This window comes from Nannospalax galili, unplaced genomic scaffold (genome assembly GCF_000622305.1).
Source record: "Nannospalax galili isolate Female #2095 unplaced genomic scaffold, S.galili_v1.0 scaffold889, whole genome shotgun sequence".
NCBI classification, from domain to species: domain Eukaryota; kingdom Metazoa; phylum Chordata; class Mammalia; order Rodentia; family Spalacidae; genus Nannospalax; species Nannospalax galili.
This window is the reverse complement of record NW_008360167.1, coordinates 639329-646021: the sequence shown is the minus strand read 5'-3', so window position 1 is coordinate 646021 and position 6693 is coordinate 639329.

Below are 6693 nucleotides of genomic sequence, written 5' to 3'. Positions count from 1 at the left end.
AGTGGAAGGAGTCTGAACAGTAGCTTCTAACACCGGTTTAACCTGTTTTGTAGGTGTTCTGCTTGGTGGCTGAGGAGAAACTTTATTAGATCCTAAGGCCTTGTTAAAAATTGGATCAGCTTGGAGTCTAACAGAAAAAATATACCTATGTCTGTGGAGAAGGGGACATACAATCTTAATCCCCAGGTCTTTCCTATAACCCATTCTGTTGTGAGTTTCTTTCCTTTATCAGTGAACCTGATAGTTATGTTGGACCAACCGAACCGAGTTCTCTGAAAAATTACAGGACCATTACCTCTGTGCCCATCCCCAGGCCATCCTGGGTCAGACCAGCTAGTTTCACAACCCCAACTGGCACAGAAATAATCTCTGGGTCCCCCACAACGATAGGTTCTCTCCCCCCCAGGGCAGATATACCACTGCCGGGATCTGCAGTCTGGGTATGGATTTCCAGGAGATATATCAGTCTGTTGTGAATACCATGAACCCTTAGCCAGTTTACCAAGGTCAACGGACAGGTCAGGAAACCAGGTGCCCATCGGTCTCATGGAGTTGGCAAGCCGAAGTGTGTGACCCGTCTCAGGATTTGTCACCATCCATGTCAGCTGCATAGGGACATGGGGGTTGTACTGTGGAGCTGAATAAACCTGCAGGTATCTCGCTGTCAGGAGCAGGCAGATCTCTCTGAGGAGTAGAGTCAGCTGCATCGTGAGAACTTGTGTTACAGTTCTTAAGCAAGGTCAATCAGCACCAGTATGATGACAGCAGCAAGGAGGATCAAGGCTGCAGAGATGAGGATGATAGCAGCTATTTCCCAGCTGGAGTAATTCATGTGTTCAGGACCTGTTGAAAGAAAAAATATTTTGTTTTCTCAAGGAGTTTCCTCCCTGGCGGGTATTTGGTTAACTTGCTTTACCAATCTTTCAGGGAGCCATCTGGCAGCATCATGCTGTTGTGAATATACACACACCGATCCTCTTCCCCAGATCAAGACTGGGTCTGGTCCATGCCAGGAATTATCCAGAGGATCTTTCCATTTTACCATGGCATATTGTTTTTGAGATTCAGGGTGCCAAAAACGATCTGCTGCAGACTTGCCTTCAGAGTCCAGGGTGAGGAAGTTCAAAATATATAAAGCATGATTTAACAAATTCCTTGGGGTACCCTTTGTAGGATACCACTCCCCTTTTTTAATTCTTTGTAAAGTATTTTTTAATGATAAGTGAGCACGTTCAACAATTCCTTGTCCTTGAGGGTTGTGAGGAATACCTGTGGAATGTTGAATTTGTAAAGTAGAGCAGAAATTTTTAAAAGCCTTGGAAATATAACCAGGGCCATTATCTGTTTTTAAACGAGAGGGCTTCCCTAGAATAGAAAAGCAATGTAAAAGATGAGCAATAACATGTTTAGTAGCTTCTCCAGATTGGAGGGTGGCACAGATTAAACCACTAAAGGTATCAATACAGACATGAATATATTGAAGTGTGCCAAACTCAGGAAGGTGGGAGACATCCATCTGCCAAAGAATATTGGGTGTCAGTCCTCGGGGATTAACTCCCAGGTGGGGAACAGGGAGAAAAGTTACACAAGTTTTACAATCTTTAACTATATGTCTAGCTTGTTCTCTAGTAATCTTAAATAAAAGTCTTAAAGAGTTAGCATTTAAATGGTGTAAAGCATGAGCTTGTTGAGCCTGAGTAACCGCGGGAATGGAGGCTGCAGCAATCACCTTGGTGGCAGCGTCAGCTAGTTCGTTGCCAGCAGAAAGAGGACCGGGCAGGCCGGAGTGGGCCCGAATATGACCTAGAAAGAAAGGAACCGTCCTTCTGCAAATAAGCTGTTGGCATTGTTGAAAAAGATCAGCAGCCTGTGAGGCATGTTTAATAAATGGAACCGTTTCAAGCAAAGGAATAGAGTGAGCAAGGTAGGCACTATCAGTATATATATTAAGAGATTTTGTGGGAAAGGCAGTAAAAACAGCTATCAAGGCTGAGAGTTCCACCAACTGGGCAGAGGTAAAATTAGTTTTAAAGCGGGTTGTTTGGTTCTGAACGGTATAGGCAGCCATCCCGGAGGAGGAGCCATCTGTAAACACCAACAAGGCATCAGGCAAAGGCTTTTGGCTGGTAACACGGGGAAAAGTAAAAGCATGTAATTTACAAAACTGTAGGAGTTTATCAGGTGGGTAATGATTATCTAAAGAACCTGAAAAATTGGCGCAGGCAATTAGCCAAGCATCTGAGTTTTGAAGTAACCAATCTATCTGTTCTTTGGCATAAGGCAGAACAATATGGGAAGGCTCAATTCCAAAGTAAATACGGCTCTCCTTGTGGCCTGAAATAATAAGGTCTGCCACTGAGTTAAAATAAGTTTGTAAAACCTTTTTAGGAGAAGCAGATAAGTGAAGCCACATAAGGGGATTATGAGGTTGCTGCCATAGAAGTCCAGTGGGAGAGAAATCTGTGCAAAAAATAATGAGCCATAAGGGCTTGGTATAATCTATTCTAGTAATAAACTGTTGGGCCATTGCTTCTTCCACCTTTGCAATAGCTGTTTTGGCTTCTGGCGAGAGTACTCTCTGAGATCTAGGATCTGAGTCGCCTTTAAGAATATCAAACAGAGGCTTAAGCTCCCCCGTGGTTAATTTTAAGTAAGGGCAGAGCCAATTAATATCACCCAGAAGTTTTTGAAAATCATTTAATGTCTGAAGATGATCAGTCCGGAGGACAGCCTTTTTGGTAGAAACATTAGGACCATTAAGGCAAAATCCCAAATATGAGTATGGATCTTGAAGCTGAACTTTCTCTGGAGCTATTTGGAGACCTGCGGCAGCTAGGTCATGTTGGAGCTGTAAATAGCACTGTAATACTGCTGCTCCATCTTTTCCTGCAATAAGAATGTCATCCATATAGTGGATGATATACATAGATGGCCATGAAAGCCTAGTTCTTTGTAAGGCCATAGCGACAAACTTTTGACACAAGGTGGGACTGTTAGCCATACCTTGAGGTAAAACTTTCCACTGATACCTTTTCATAGGTTCTTTAAAGTTAATAGAAGGAAGGCTAAAAGCAAAGCGCTTACGGTCCTGCGGACACAGGGGGATGGTGAAAAAGCAATCTTTAAGATCTATAACAATTTTAAGATACTGTAAAGGAATGGCCACCGGGGAGGGCAGCCCAGGCTGCAGAGCTCCCATAAGTACCATAGTGGTATTTACTGTTCTTAGATCTTGTAACAATCTCCAATTACCAGATTTCTTTTTTATAACAAAGATGGGTGTATTCCAGGGTGAATGAGACTCCTCTATATGTCCTAATTTAAGTTGTTCCTGCACCAACTGCGTAGCGGCAGTTAATTTTTCTAGGGAAAGCGGCCATTGATCTACCCAAACAGGATCATTAGATTTCCAAGTTATGGGATCCGCAAAGTTTGAGTGTGCAGGCTTGTCAATGGTCGCAATTAAAAATTTCCCAAGCCGCATTTGTCAAATTTTCCTTTGGGTTGAATAGGGGAGGTAATTCCATTCTCTAATTTTCCCAGCCCCTTTCCTGGGCAATAATTTTGAGCTAACATTTGAGCAGTAACAGTATCATTAGGGCTACACATCATTATTCTCATTTGAGACAGAAGATCTCGTCCCCACAAATTAACTGGCATATGAGGCACAATAAAAGGCTTAATTCGACCTGAATTACCTGCAGTGTCCTTCCAGGTGAGGACTTTTGAGCTTTGTTTTGGATTTAAACTTTGTCCTATTCCTGTTAAATTAGTTACAGTATCAATAGTGGGCCAGCTAGATGGCCAAGCATGAGAAGCAATAATAGTAACATCTGCACCAGTATCAATGAGTCCCTCAAATTTCTTTCCATCTAGCCATAATGTTAAAGTTGGCTTTTTGTGGGTGATGGCCTGAACCCAATAAGCATCAGAAGAACTAAAATTATGAGCTGCACGAAAATTCTTTTTGGCAGGATTTGAACAAGCAACTAAAGGTACCAGAACCAGTTGTGCAAGCCTATCTCCTGGTGATATGGAGACAATATTAGTATTAGCTTTTACTAAGATTTGAATTTCTCCTGTATAATCAGAGTCAAGCACTCCGGGTATAATGCTTAAGCCTTTAAGGGCTGAGCTACCTTGTCCCAAAATTAAACCACAGGTGTCTGGAGGCAAAGGGCCGTACACACCCGTTTTTATTATTTGTACTCCCATCTCTGGAGCTAGTACTGTGTGAGAGGAGGAACTGAGGTCCAGTCCTGCGCTTCCTGGGGTGGCTCTGCAGAGGTCAGAAATGGATTGCTGTCGCTTGCTGGGATAAAGTTGACTGCCCCAATTGTTTGTGTCGGGGCCTGAGGGAGGCCCCTCTGCCCGTTTCCCTGACGGGGAGGCAAAGCATTACCCTGAAAGTCAGTTTTAGCTCTACATTCTTTAACCCAATGTTTTCCACGCTTACATTTAGGGCAGAGTCCCGAGGGCCTATCAGAATTGTCAGCCCTTCTTGTTTGGCTAGCAGAGGATTTACAGTCTCTAGAGAAGTGGCCAGGGTTTTTGCATTTAAAGCAGACTTTAGGATGGTCTGTAAGTGCTGCTGCCACAGCTATTTCTATGGCGCGACCCTGCTGATAAGAAGAATCAATTTCTGAACAAAGTCTGATATAACCATTAAGGTCTGTCTTATTTTTCTGAGGCCTGATTGCAGCCTGACAGGCCGAATTTGCATTTTCAAAGGTCAATTGTTTAATAAAGAGTTCCATGCCATTCTCAGAGGTGCCAAAGAATCTTGTGGCTGCTGTAGTTAAGCGGTCCACAAAATCAGAATAGGACTCTCCTGGACTTTGCTTAATTGCTGTAAGGGAAAGGCTGGGTTCACCTTTAACGGGAAGTTGCTTCCAAGCCTTTATGGCTGCAGTTTGAATCTGGGAGAACAAGCCTGGAGGATAGTTCATTTGTGTATTATTAGAATCAAAGTCTCCCTTGCCCATTAGCATATTAAAGGTCCAAGCATCATTCTCAGTGTTAAGGTTTCTTTTAGCTGCTTCTTTACAGTTGTCATAATAGCAGGATCGCCACAGGAGATAATCTCCACCTGAAAGAAGTGCTTTAGCAAGCGTGTGCCAGTCTGAGGGAGTTAACCATTGCTCTGCCAGTCCCTCTAAGAGAGTGATGGTGTAGGGAGCGGTGGGGCCATACTGGGCGACAGCAGTCTTTAACTCTTTCATTTCTGAGAGTTTAAAGGGACGATGTTGTCTTGTGGGCTCATCATCATCTCTTGGTGTGGTTTCAAAGACCGGGAAAACAGAGCGCTGCAGGGCGGGGGAAACTGCATCCCACAGGGAATGTTTACTTTTAACTGATAGGTCTTGAAGACCTGCAAGCAGCTCTTGCTTTTGTTGTTCTAGGGCTAGCTGTTCTTTTAACAAAGCCACTTCATTTCTTAATTGGGTAACAAGGGGAGAAGTGGGGAATGCCTCGAGGGCAGGAAAAACTGTTGGGAGAGGGTAAGGAAGAGGCAGAGAGTGCGCCTCCAAAGGAGCCGTAGGCACAGTGCCAGACTGAGGTGTTGTGACATCAGTGCTGGATTTAGAGTTAGGCTCTGATTTAACATGTTTAGGATTTGAAATCTTAGAACATGTCTCTGGTGACGTTTCCTCGTCACTGTCAAGAGAGATAAGGTCTATCTCCTTAGGGGAAGTTACTTTATCCTGGGAGGCTCTGAAGGGGGCCCTTGTAAGAGGCCAGAAGGGGGGCCTTGTAAGAGGCCCGAAGTTTGCTTTAAGGCAGCCTCCGTAGAGGTTTCATTTGAATCTATTAGTTCCCTGATTAGGTTCCAGTAGGAAAAGGCTGTAACAGGAATTTTCTCGGGTCCAAAGACCTTATAGTAATCCTCTAAAGCATTTTTTACTCTTTTCCATCCTTTAATATCTATTATTCCTTCTTCGGGGACCCAAGGACAGGTTTCTTTAACAAATTCAAAGAACCGAAATAAATCCTCTATTTTAACCTTTACTCCTCGCATCCATAAGGCATCCTGCAATTGCCGAACATAAATTTCATGCCTGCTTAATTCTTGTCCCATAATCAGACGCCGATACTTACTTCTGGTTGTAGCCGAGGCAGGTTCCCGTGGCATGTCCAGAGTGAAGAATTGTTGTGGAACGCATTCCTTGGGGGCCGTCTTCTTCCCACACTGGATCCTCCGTATCCAGCCCTCACGCTGGGCGCCAGATGTCCCGACCTGTGAGACAGTCAGTGTGGGTTTCTGGAGGGGGGAAAGGGGATGGAAAAGGACAAGAGATGCAAAGAATGGAGACAAGACAGGCTTTCTGATCAAGTCTCATTTAATGAACATCTACACAAAGTTTTTATAGGGAGGAGAGGGGGAAGTTGGCAGGGACAAATCCATTGAAGTAGAGCAATTTAATTAACAGAATGATTATCACAATAACACCACACCAATTGATCACAGAGTAAATTCCATAGTAACACCACAATTCTATATAGCAAGTTATAAATCAATTAAGAGGTTACACTTGTATGATTACAGAGTAATACCAAAGTTTCTTAGCAATTACATGAGAAATGAGGGAGTCTCTCAGGCATTAAGTGCCCAGGTTAGAACAACATGTTTGTGAGAGGCTTTCAAGTATAGTCATCTGGTTAATCTCAAACCAGGCCAGCCTTGATGTCTGA